This window comes from Trichoplusia ni, chromosome 5 (assembly GCF_003590095.1).
Source record: "Trichoplusia ni isolate ovarian cell line Hi5 chromosome 5, tn1, whole genome shotgun sequence".
NCBI classification, from domain to species: domain Eukaryota; kingdom Metazoa; phylum Arthropoda; class Insecta; order Lepidoptera; family Noctuidae; genus Trichoplusia; species Trichoplusia ni.
In genome coordinates, this window is record NC_039482.1 from 8,595,270 (window position 1) to 8,607,854 (window position 12,585).

Below are 12,585 nucleotides of genomic sequence, written 5' to 3' on the forward strand. Positions count from 1 at the left end.
TCATTAAAACTTGTGTTTTACTAATAGACAAAGAGAAAATAAATTATAAAATTTAATAAAAAAAGTTCTCAAGGTCATCATCACGCTGATGATCCATTCGGTCTATACGTTTAAGAACGCCTACAAAATAAATCAGTTACTGTTTCATTATCAAAATTAAAATCAAAAGTCATTTGACGACCTCCGTGGTCGAGTGGCTTACGCACCGGTTTCAAGGTGTCGCTAGCTCTGAGGTCCCGGATTTGATCCCTGGTCGGGTCAATGTAAAAATTCTTATTTCTACAGTGTCTCGGGTCTGGGTGTTTGTGGTACTTTCATTGTATCTGAATTCCATAACACAAGTGCTTTAGCAACTTACTTTGGGTTCAAAACGCTCCTAAACTTTAAAGCAGTTAATCTTTGTCAATTCTAGTTTTTCTGAAAAAGGAAAAAATACGTGTCTCATACTTTTCAATTATCTAACTGAGGGACTAATGAGATTTTTATACCCAGTCATCATCCTATTTCCTATTTAATACTGATTCAAACAGCCCATACACAAAAGCGCGTCAGACCATTGACGTATTGTTATGTCTGCTTTTTCAGATGTTTATCGCTATTAAAGATGTCTGCTCGCATCAAGGCTTTCGCTTCGCATCATTGCTTATAACTTTCGTAATACTTTAGTGTAGTTTGAGTTTAGTATAATTTTCTTTTTGATTTTTTCTTTATCAAGTCTCCTATCAAATAAGAGAGATATGAATTTAATGTTTTTAAAGCTTCATACCTTAGTGAGAAAACGGAATCAGCTGTGTTTCTATCTGTCTATCACCAGGTATGTCTATCTAATTTAACGTGGAAGCTAGACAGTGAAATTTTGACAGATGATTAATAAAATTTCAGTTGAATTTTTACGTCAAATAAAATTAATATTGAGATTAAACGACAGGTGGTACAATGTGTCGTTCTGTTAACGACTGATACTCTTGTGGCAGTCATCAGCATCAGTCATTTTATGATTTAAAATCAATATCATGATATAAAGACTCAAATATAGAAAACTATTGTAATAATACAAAATCAAAAGTAATATTTCAACAAAAACATTTCAGAACAATACATTTTATTCAGAAAATTAAACAATCTCATTTTATGCGTGTTTTGTTTGAAAATATTCAAACATTTGTTCCAACTAAAATAATTGGATTATCGCAGACATAAAAGAAGTTTCAAATGACATTCATTATTATCTGACTTTTAAACAGATTTAAAATGGAATAAAATTAAATCGTTTTGAAATATAATTTAAATAACAATAATTTATTTGACTCTTGAATTTTCAGAGAAATAAATGGTAGCAATCTACTATTAAACCAGATCTAATCTGTATACAAGTTTTAAAAAATTATATTATGAATTAAGCGGATAAGCGACAATTAATAGTAACAAAGTTTTTCTGGCATGACATGTGTTTCGTGTAAACAGCAATATAGAATAAGACTAGACTAGAAACTTCTTTATTGAAGTTCTATGACTACTAATGTTAGTAACAACTGAAATCTGAGTTGAAAACTGTAATATGAGCCAGAGTTGCCAGATGTAGTAAAAAATTCATAGGTCAAAAACCAAAATTTAAAACAAAAAACATTTTCAAACCAGAAACCCCAATACAGGCACCCAAAAAAAAATTCACACGAAAAAAAAGAAACACAAGCAAACGTGCTGTAGTAATCCTTCGTTTGGTAATTTATAAGCTGTTGTATCCACAATAAAGTGAACACCCCCCTCTCATACCCGTCCTCTCCCCTTCCCCCAGATTTAGGTCAATCGCAGCCCCTTTAATCAGACCGACTGCGAATGAACATTGAACGTCATTGGTTAATATAGAGCGGTTGTTTAATATCATTTTTTTAGGTGGCCTTGTATTTGTATATGTATTGTAAATCAATGTGAAATTACAAACAGAAACAGAGTTCAAATAGGCAAATATTTGGCATTGAAATGTTTTAAATATTAAAATATTTATAAAAGTTATATTTTGAAAGACAACTCTTTACAAGACTCCATGTTTTCAAGTAGGTAGTATAAGTTTTATATAAAGACACTAGTTTATCCGGCTTTGCTCTGCCGGGCTGATTTTAGAATGGAAGCAAAAATAGAAGTCGTTCAGATCTGTTAGCCGTTTGGGAGAAGTTCAGTGCATACACATACGATAAAACTATACATATGTATAAGACTGGAAAGAGTGACAAGTTTTCACAGCCAAAACATGACTACGGTTCTGTTTAGGCTTGGTTCTATTATTTTTTGGTTAATTCTAGATTTACCAAAAACTCAAAAAGTTGACCTTCTCATTTAAATTTTGATTATGATTAATATTTGAACACCTAGATTTTGAAACGAAATATTATTTTTGTTGAAAGTTTACAGTTAGAAGCGGTATATTACACAAGTTTCATCAAAAAATACAAATTTCTAAAAAATACCATTTCCAGTTGGATAAAAATAAACATTTTCCTCTCCATTGATTTAATTAGTATGTGCACGCGCCCCATGTTGTGCGCCAATAAAGCTTCAATACGACCGCAGCCACGTGATTTGATGTTACGTGTAATTAACATGCATGTGAGGGTTTATGAAACCTGCTGTGGCTCTGATGATTATATTTTTACATATAAATGAATTTTTGTATTGTTGGTGTTCATGTTATGCGAAACTTTCGATCGAATTGTACTGGCGTTTTAAAACGAATTTGTTTTGTTAAACGACTGCTGTATGAACTCCAGAACCAGCAGGCTTGGATGTCACAATGCTTATCACACGGAGTTTATCCCATGCGGGATTTAACCTACATCACGTCACACACAGCAAGTTTAGTGTGGTGACCAATCTGATATCCGAGTTTTTATAAGTACCAAATTAATTCATATTGGTGACAATTAATAGAGATATAAGTGTATTTATTAAGTTTCTCTCACTCTAAGAACTGACACCGTATATACAAATCAGAGAAAATATAATTTATACATATAACTGCGTGGTAGTATTATAAGTTAGCAACACGTGCCCCACGTTGTGCGCCAATACCGATTGAGACATAACCGCAGCAGTCAACGTGACTCGTTAAGCAGATGAAGTGTAGGTGTGATAGGTACTTATTTCTGTAGGCTATAGTCATACTCTGGGCTTTAGCATTAAATCTAGTAGCTTAATATGTTTTGGTTTTTGGACTGAAATTATTTACTAGCAGAGTAGGTATTGTAAAAAATAAAGCTAAATTTCATGTTAAAAACACGTGGTATATCCACATAAATAAAGGCCAACCGGCTTTTCAAATCCTTTTAACTTGGTGCCACAATAATTTCGGTCTTAAAAAAAAGTTGTTACGTTACTTAAAATGAATATCCATAATAAAAACACCATACAGTTAGTATGAAAAATGGCGGCATTTACAAAAGGACTAGTTATCCCTAACCACTATGATTGATGATGGTTCTGATACGATAGCTAAATTGTGTAAATAACGAGTTCTGAATAGGGAATTAGAATATGTCATTTCTTTTATGACTGGTCGTTTTTTCTACATAGAAAATCTCCTAAAATTTTGTTAAAAATATATCTGAGGTTGTATTCTTGAACATTTTCCTCTTGTATAGTTGAAGAAAATCCTGGTGTCCGAATTTTAAGGTGCTCGAAGGCCGCTGAGTGGCTCTGTGATGGGATGAATGAGATGCATACTGCATAATTTTTTGAACTTGGAGTTAGAAAATTGTGGTAGAATTTGGAGATGGAAATTTTCCAGTACAGTTCCGGGGATACTGGAAAAACATTACTTTGGGCTAGAAAAAAGAGAATAGCCATCAATTATATCGCCAAAAAGGGAACTAATGCCCATCTTTTGCGCTAAACCAAAGACACTCGTCGAATGAAAAGAAAATACGTTTTATCACTTTGCTCCGAAGTGGAGCATTCTTGACAATATCGTATAGTCTACATGATAAAAAATCCCAACATCAATTAAAATTTTTGAAAAACTTCACTTTCTGTCACTTTTCCCAAATAAGTCACTCACCCTTCTTTGGATCGAAAGTAATCCATAATATTTAAAGTAGTACTTCCAGACCATAAATAATAATTCAACAACGTCTGATTGGTCACGCGATGGCGTTACGTCAGGAATACGTAACGGGTCATTTCTCATAGTTACCGGTCGAGGTATTAATAGACTTTTTGGAGGTAGTCTTAAATATTTATTTTCAAGTCGTATTTCGATATGATTATCATGATTTGTTTTGATAAGTTAATAAACAGTTGCTAGTACATGTGCTTTGGGGTGATCATCATTATCTGCCATGAAAAATCCATTGTTAAGCATACGTCTTTCTCTGTTTCTTGCTCTCCGCATACATATTATTCCTGTTATTTTTTTTTGTATTATATGGTTTGATACCCCACAGACATCTAGTAGAACTTTAGTTATTTTACTTTTGTAATTCAATGACTCCTATTTGACATATGGCCATATGAAGACGGAACCCTATTACAGGGTACCGCTTTCTGTCCTGAATTTTTGTTGCCGCTCGGTACAGCAACAAAGACTAAAAATAAAGATTCAGAATTGCAAACACTCAACTTTGTAACCCTACCTAGCTTGCTTTTCTTGAACCATATTTTATAGAACCCACTAACTGATTTTTCACAAATGTAAGATCTCTCATACACTCACTGTAAAATAAGGCTGTTTCGTGTATCGATTCGTACATCAATTTAAACTTGATTTAAAATATGATACACATCATAAACCAACGAATTAGGTCGGTCTCAAACATATTTTAAATGAAATATAATTGTGAACATAATATATTTTAATATCATGCAGCGAATGCACTACCATATTCATAAATGTGATTTATAATTTGGTACAATTTTAATAGGCGAGCGCAGAATAGTTTTGGAATAATACCCGAAATGGTTAGGCTGGTTGCACAGACCGCTTAAGCAGGCTAGATTTAATGAATTTAATTTGTCGAAAGGAAAAGGAAAAGGGGAAAAGTAAGGCCTACATAACTGTACGTTGAGAGTTTAAGACGTACCTGTAAAAATGCTTGTCTGATGAGCACGATAACTTGTTCTGTGCTATTAATCTTAATCTAAAAGTGAGTCTTCAGCTTTAACTGGAAGTTAAATTATAGAAAAATAATTGTTACCTTTGAAAACTTGATCGGCTGATAATAATTTTGAAGAATAAGAACCACTCAAAATGAAACCCAGATGTAAAACAAGCTTTTGTGGTAGCAAAGTAACTATAAAATATACGCGATTTGAATGCCTGTTAAACTCCTTGAACAAAAAGAATAAAATCCTTCTGCGACATACGTTTTTAACCTTGTTAGGAACATCTCATACATTGCTGCATATAACGTAACAAAGTTAACTGATGTGTTCCTTTATAGAACAATGTATGCCATTATGAACTTTATGAACGTGCAACACAATTTACAACACACTTAAGACTTAGTTGTGTCTTAATATGCCTTGAAGACATTCTTGTGACATGTTGTAAGTAACGTTATGCTCATGTAAGTTAGTATGCCCACGTAGAACAGGGTCGAGCATAGATCATAATGCTAGCTCACTACGGGTTAGACGGGAAACCGTGATGGGGTGAAGACTGGGTATTAAAAGTATAAGTTTAGGAGATAGGGATTGAATGAAGCTTATGACTTAAGAACTATGCAAAATCTATATTAAAAGCGAAAATAAGTTCCGTTCACTGTTATGGGATTTTGCGTTTGCAAGACTGAAAACAAATATGCATCCAATATTATGCACAGAACTAGCCTGAACAGGCATTAAAAGAACTTGTCGTCACCGATGCTAACCAAAATAACGTAAGTCCTGATGAAGTACCCAAACCGTAGTTTCATTATGTTCTACATTTTAATATCTAGAAAACCGTTCTATTCCTAACCTAATTTAGAATGGTTGGAAGGTACTTGCAAATCCACGGTTACGACTTAGGATGAAACAGACAATGTTTGTATCAAAACCGCAAAACTTTGGGATTAGGACAAGCCTCTGTGATTAATAGTATCTAGGCACTAATACCTATAGTGTATACACATTAGACTACAGACTAAATTCAACTCCACGTGTATTTTTACATAAAGTCCAAAATCGACTGCAGGGATAGCCGAGTAGTTCAGGTCCCCAAGCCAAACCTGAAGTGTGCGACGTGCCACATAGAACAAGCATCTGTGTGATCCACGAATGTTTTAACTAACGAAATCTTTGCGCATGTTACTCGAATGTTTGTATAACCTCCCGTGACACAACGATGTTTGTAGGAGTAAGTGCTGCTGCCGATGGCGACTTCAATATTAAATTAAATCAAAAGAAAAATAGAAACCATCCTCCTTAACCTGACAGGTTCAAGTAATAATGCGTCAGATATGCTGGAACTCTTAGCTCTAACAGCAGAAAACTCTTGGCAATCAATCACCATGACAACTCCAAAAGAAAGTCTTGAAGTAACGCAGATTGTATGATTTATGCAAAACGCAAATTACCCACCTCAAACCTGGTGTAATTTTGACTTGTTGGGTTAAAATTGCCGTTGCCAAAATCATGTATTTAGTAAAATGAAAACTGAATTTAACTAAATTCATGTTTTCTTGGTTTTTGCCATAAAAATTGTGTTTTTTTTTTCCTTTAGCTATAACTTTCCCACTGCATGGCAAAGGGTTACCGCGACCTGCTTCACAAAGAGCAAAGGAAGGAAAGTGGGTGGATTTTAGTCAGAAGAAGACTGAATCAATAAGCGGTGGAACTTAGACAATATAGGGTGCTGCCTTTCATTCGACGTCCAAAAAGTGTAATTTAGTAGCCTATCTTCAATTGATAAATTTTGATTTCAAATGTGATACAAAAATTGTATCGCTTCCCGAATTAACAGTCAGTTTAGTGATGTCCAAGTAGACCACTTAAGGGTCCTATTACTCCTCTTAGTAAACAGGGTAAACTGTATTTAGCTTACAAAAGTACGTAAACAAGTCAAGTGAGATAGTCAAAACAGTTTTTTCCTCGAATAGAGAAAACTCCTTTGTGTCAAATCAGCGCTCGCCCTAAATCTAATTGCCAAACGCCAACCTACAAATCCAAGAACCGGCCATATTTTATGGTAAACATTTATGATATTTTTATTGTGCCTACAGCCAGCAACAAAATCCATGACTCAATTAAATTTACAACACTCCTGAATGCTGGGTAGATCGTCAGTTTTACGGGTTCGTGACCTAAATAGTAAATAATGCTGTCTGTCTGTTCGGCTGTCACCAGACTGTTTTTCTTGAACCGCCATTATCATTAGACTGTTAAAATATTCGCAGATGATGAAATGGCTATACATCATCGTCATCAGCCCGTATTAGTCCACTGCTGGACATAGAGTCCTATGTTCAGCAGTGGACTAATATTCCCAATTCCCCAATGTTATGTATGCTTCCTTATTTGTATTTGGCTAAACAGTTATATACAAATAATGAAAATATACATTGATATTAAGCAACGCTCAGTACGGTCATAAAGTAAGTTGATGGATAACCAATTTTCATGGCAATTTTTTATTAAACTATTTGTGCAAAAACCTCACTATCAGGAGTCATTGTCGCCTGAAAACTTGCCAGTTCTGTTTTCCATTTATGTATCTTCGTTTTCTTCTTCTGCCTTTTTTCGCTGACCGTACTTACCAACTCAGTTGCGTGTTTACCGTCAGTAAAGTGTGTCGTGTGTATGCAAAGGTGCCTCTTTGATTGATTGGGTAAATATATTGCAGTGGACATGTGTAACTATATTTCGGAAATAAGTACAGAAGGGGAGAAATGGTATGTTTACATTAAGTCAATGTAAACTGTACGAGTTAAATGCAGTCAAATACAGTCAAAGTATTTACTGTGTGTGTGTGTGTGTGTTAGAAATATTTTGTAGTAAGATGTACATGGAAAATGTTATTTTTGTTTCTATTTCTAATTATAAAAAAACGAAACTAATTTACCAAGGTTACGCTGCCTGTCCATCTCTGCGTCCGTCTGTCACTAGGCAAAATCTCAAAAACCGTGATAGCTAGACTGTTAAAAATTTCACAGATTATATTTTTATGACAATTATTTAAACAAAAAACATCAAAGTTAAGACCATAAGACCGTATTAGTATTAGACAAGTAAAGTGACAGTTTTGCGACTAGATTTTTTTTATACAATTACCTAAATACGATTGTTTATGTATTGCCTGATTCTCGTAGAGCATGAAGTGTATAAATAATACATATATAATAATACATATATAGACTATTCTAGTTTATACTTTCAGAGTAACTTTTACTAGAAATAATGCAAAATAATAATAAAATTCACGTCCAAATCTTCTAGGGAATCCTCCCAACGCTGATTGATAATTTTTATACCCTTTTTAATAATATGTTAATGATTCATATGTAAGGCCAAAATATGTAAAGCCCAAATTATAATATTCGAAGGTTTTAACCACTGAAAAAAGGTCTCTAATAATTAAATTTTATGTGAAGTTATTTAAAAGGGTTTCGGGATTTTTTATTTAATAAAAAAGATTTATGTTCGGCATGTATCGAATATTAATTAACATGAATAGGGTTTTTAATATTACGTGCCTTTCGGTCAAAATATTTGTAAACTGTCGGCATTATACTGTTTCTAAAAAAATACTTATTCACTTTCAGAAATTTGACGATAAACTTATACGTCATTATATTCTTGAATCAATCAATCAGGCTCCGCATATTTCGGTCCATTGCTGGATATAGGACTCCCCCAAGTTACATCACAATACCCGACCCTCCGTTTCCTCAACCAATCTGATTTAGCTTCTTTTCTAGGTCATCAGATCATCGGGCTACTTCAGAGCTATTCCCAAAATGGTCTTAAAAAATACTCCAACATAAGCCTTAATAAAAACGCCACGACGAAAGAATTGCTAAATTAAATTCAAAAGAAAATAAACTTCCAAAAACATCAAATTAATACGCCGCATAATATTCCCGTTTGGCGCCAAAAGGCAGCCATATTGAAATGTTGTCGTGACACAAGTAAATTAACATAAACCACTCTTGATTGTATGAATATTTACAAAATGACGATCTTACGCTTTATTATATTCAAATAAGACAAAATTTGCCTGTAATCTGCATTGTATTCCAGCCTCTAGAGAATCCTAAACGCCCAAATAACTTGGTCTTTACCAACTCACACTCTCTTTACCAACAGAGTCCAAGTTATAACAGCCATCGAACCTTTATGAGTATCGTTAGCATAAAATAATATCCAGTGTTTTGTAATATTATTTTTACGGTACGTGTAACAAATGGAGAATAAGAGTATTCAGTGAGACTTTTTATTATTTTGCGTAAAATTAAAATGTTGGAGTAAATTGGGACGTTTGCGTAATTCATGGACGGATTAGGCTGTGTATACGACAGTCGAATGACATTCCGACATTGGAAATGTATGAAAATGACAGTTCGGAGTCACGTGACTAGTCAAAACGAAATGTCATCTCCATACATTTGTGCGGGGAAGAGCGAATGTGCATCAAGGCATGTTGTTTTATAAGTACCATTCAATGGAATGGATACATTTACCTTACCTCAATCAGCTTTAATGCGTGACGGGAACGAGGGTTTGTGCGTACGAAATCAATGAAGGGAACTGATAGATGCGTAGCGAAAATGCATGTATTTGCATTTTCTTTTTCTTTGCTTTTGTATTGTGTTTTATTGTTTTATATATCCTCATTTTTTATTAGTGTAAATGGTGTAAAGAAGTAGAAATAAATCATTGCTATTTTTGAAATTATATCTTTTTTAAATCATGCAACGCCAGCTCATGATTAAGGTCCTCGGTTGGGTCCGAAATTAGTCGGGCTATATAATAATGAATCATTCTCACGATAGTTAATATGATAATTATCATTGTTTAAAACAATCATACAAACACTTAATTACACATTCTTGGACAGCATAATTCCATTGAGAGCTTGTCACTGGTGGAAAATTAGGCTTACATTTTTTTAAAGAGAGGGATAAAATGAAGCCATGATGTGTTTTCTCTTTCTAAGTATTAATTTAGGTTATTACTTTTATAAGCTGAGTAATAAAGTGTTTTGGTGAATATTTTCAGTGTATAAAGGTCAACTTTTAGTGTTATGAAATGTAAAAATATTTTAATTTATGATTTTTGGTATTAAGACCATCTTGAGGAAGGCTGAAGAATATCACTGTTTTTATTATTCAATTTGGTTAAACATTATCATAATTTGATAAAGTGTACCTACACTTTATCAAATTATGATAATGTTTTTGGAAATTGTTTGGAATATTTCAATGTGGTGTGGTTTCACTCACAAGTTTTTTTTTATTATTAACGACTCTCGCTGTATGCTGAAAGTTTCACAAACATTACAACAAGATGCTCAAATAGTATTCGTAGATCACATTTTGTCGTATGCGGTATTCAAACCCGCTTCACGCTGCGCGCCGTGGGTTTAGCGCCGTGACCTAAACCACTCAGCTATCCGTCTATATTTGACAAAGTTTTAAATTGGTGAATAACACCCAGCGGTGTAGTTTACCCTCGGTCGGTAATCAACGAGCATAATGTCATTTGTACACTCTGTACTACACAGAGTGTATGCCGAAAAAATTTTTTTGTTTCACTATAGGTTTATGGACGAAATTTAATAGTCAAAAGTTAGAAGCTAAGCCATAGTTTTAATAATAGTACGTCCGAAAACACTAACATAATTATTATTGTAACATTTTCCCTAAAACATTTCGAAGATACCTAGATATTAACTAAGGTTCTCGCACATTTTATTCCCTCCTAAAATATTGAGTTACCATTCCTTGGCATACCGTCAAATTTAATTAAATACCTTCATTATTTTACAACCTTCAATACGGACTAATAACCTTGGAATTCCATCAATTTAATATTATAGAGATAGCAGAGTTTTAATGGCACATAATAGATGAAATAACAAGTTAACTTTATATTATTGAAACTGAAGTAATAATAAAGATGTTTGAGGAACGTTATTTATTGAGCTTTTATCGTAAAACAGATTATTTTCAGTGGTTTCTTTTTAACTTTTCCTGCTCTGAGGTAATTTTGTCATTGCGTGAACTTTCAAAAACACATCATCATTTATTTTGGCTACAAATCCGGTAAAAAAAATTTGGCTTAACAGACGTGTCAACCTATAAATCAATTGTAATTAAAATTTTACCAACTTACAAATAAGTTTAACAAAATCATATTCCGCAATCACAATGATTTTATAATTACCCTATATTAAGCATTATTAAACTAATTATCATGCAATCAAGGGCTACCAAATAAAATTATTGGAGTTCAAAGTAAACTCGGAATTATTTCCGTAGCGTATTTGCATAATGCTCTCCATCCGTGCGATGACGTCAGCGGCACGGGCTATTGTGATTGGACGATAATCAGCCTGCCGACGTTATGCAAGAACTACCCACTCATTAATTCGAATTTCGTGTTTTGCAATATTTTGAATGTAAATAATTAGTAGTTTTAATTTTAATTAATTTTGTCATTTGTAGTCTTTTAATGTTGTGTATAATTAGTGTGTTGTAAATAATGCAATTGGAAATTAGCGCAGTGCGTTACTATTGAGCAAAATTGATCATACGTGTATTTTGGTTATTCTGGTTAATAAAACAGGATGACACCATTATATTTAAATCACCGTACTCGCAGGAAAATAGATTGCAAATGCATTCTTTCCATGAAAGAAACAAGGAAAATTAAAATACAAAAACATAGATGAACCCGCGAAACTAAGCTAGCTAAATATAACTTATTGTGAGATAAACCGAGAAAATTGGTTATTTAAACAACAACTAGGTCATACACAAAAGAAAAATATAATGTAAAATCCTCACAAGCTTTAGATGAGATTAAATTCTCCTTTCCCGAGGCACAGTTAATTTTGTAATTGGTTTAACGTCTGAGGAAGTGTAGCGAATGTGTACAAAGCTGCACTGATCTTAGGTCGCGAGGCTTGCCGCGCTTCATGTAGTTATTATTTTCAGGCTGATTTTTCTTTCAATGGTTTTTAAGTACAAACAATTTTTTTTTAATTTTCTTCAAACATAAATTGAATATATTTTTTTAAAGACGATACCTATTTTAATACTATCCTGAAAAGAACCGTGTCGACCTTACCTCTCAAAATTACTGTTCAAAGATTCGCTGTGAATATTTATAATACTAATATTGAAATAATACTAAAATCTAGAAAAGCTGCAAACCATTAAAGATCTTTTTTCAGAAACGCATTTAACCTTAATCGCGACATCTGAAAAGTAATTACTAAATCTCCAAGTTAACATTCCCCAAAATGAACATCAATCCGAAATCCAATTTATCAATAAATGTTATCAAACCGATCCAAAACCCGCTAAATGATACAATGAAAGTTTCACAATCCCTTATATTTAATTGAACTCCGCGTAATAATTGAATTATTAATTAATATCAAGTTGAATT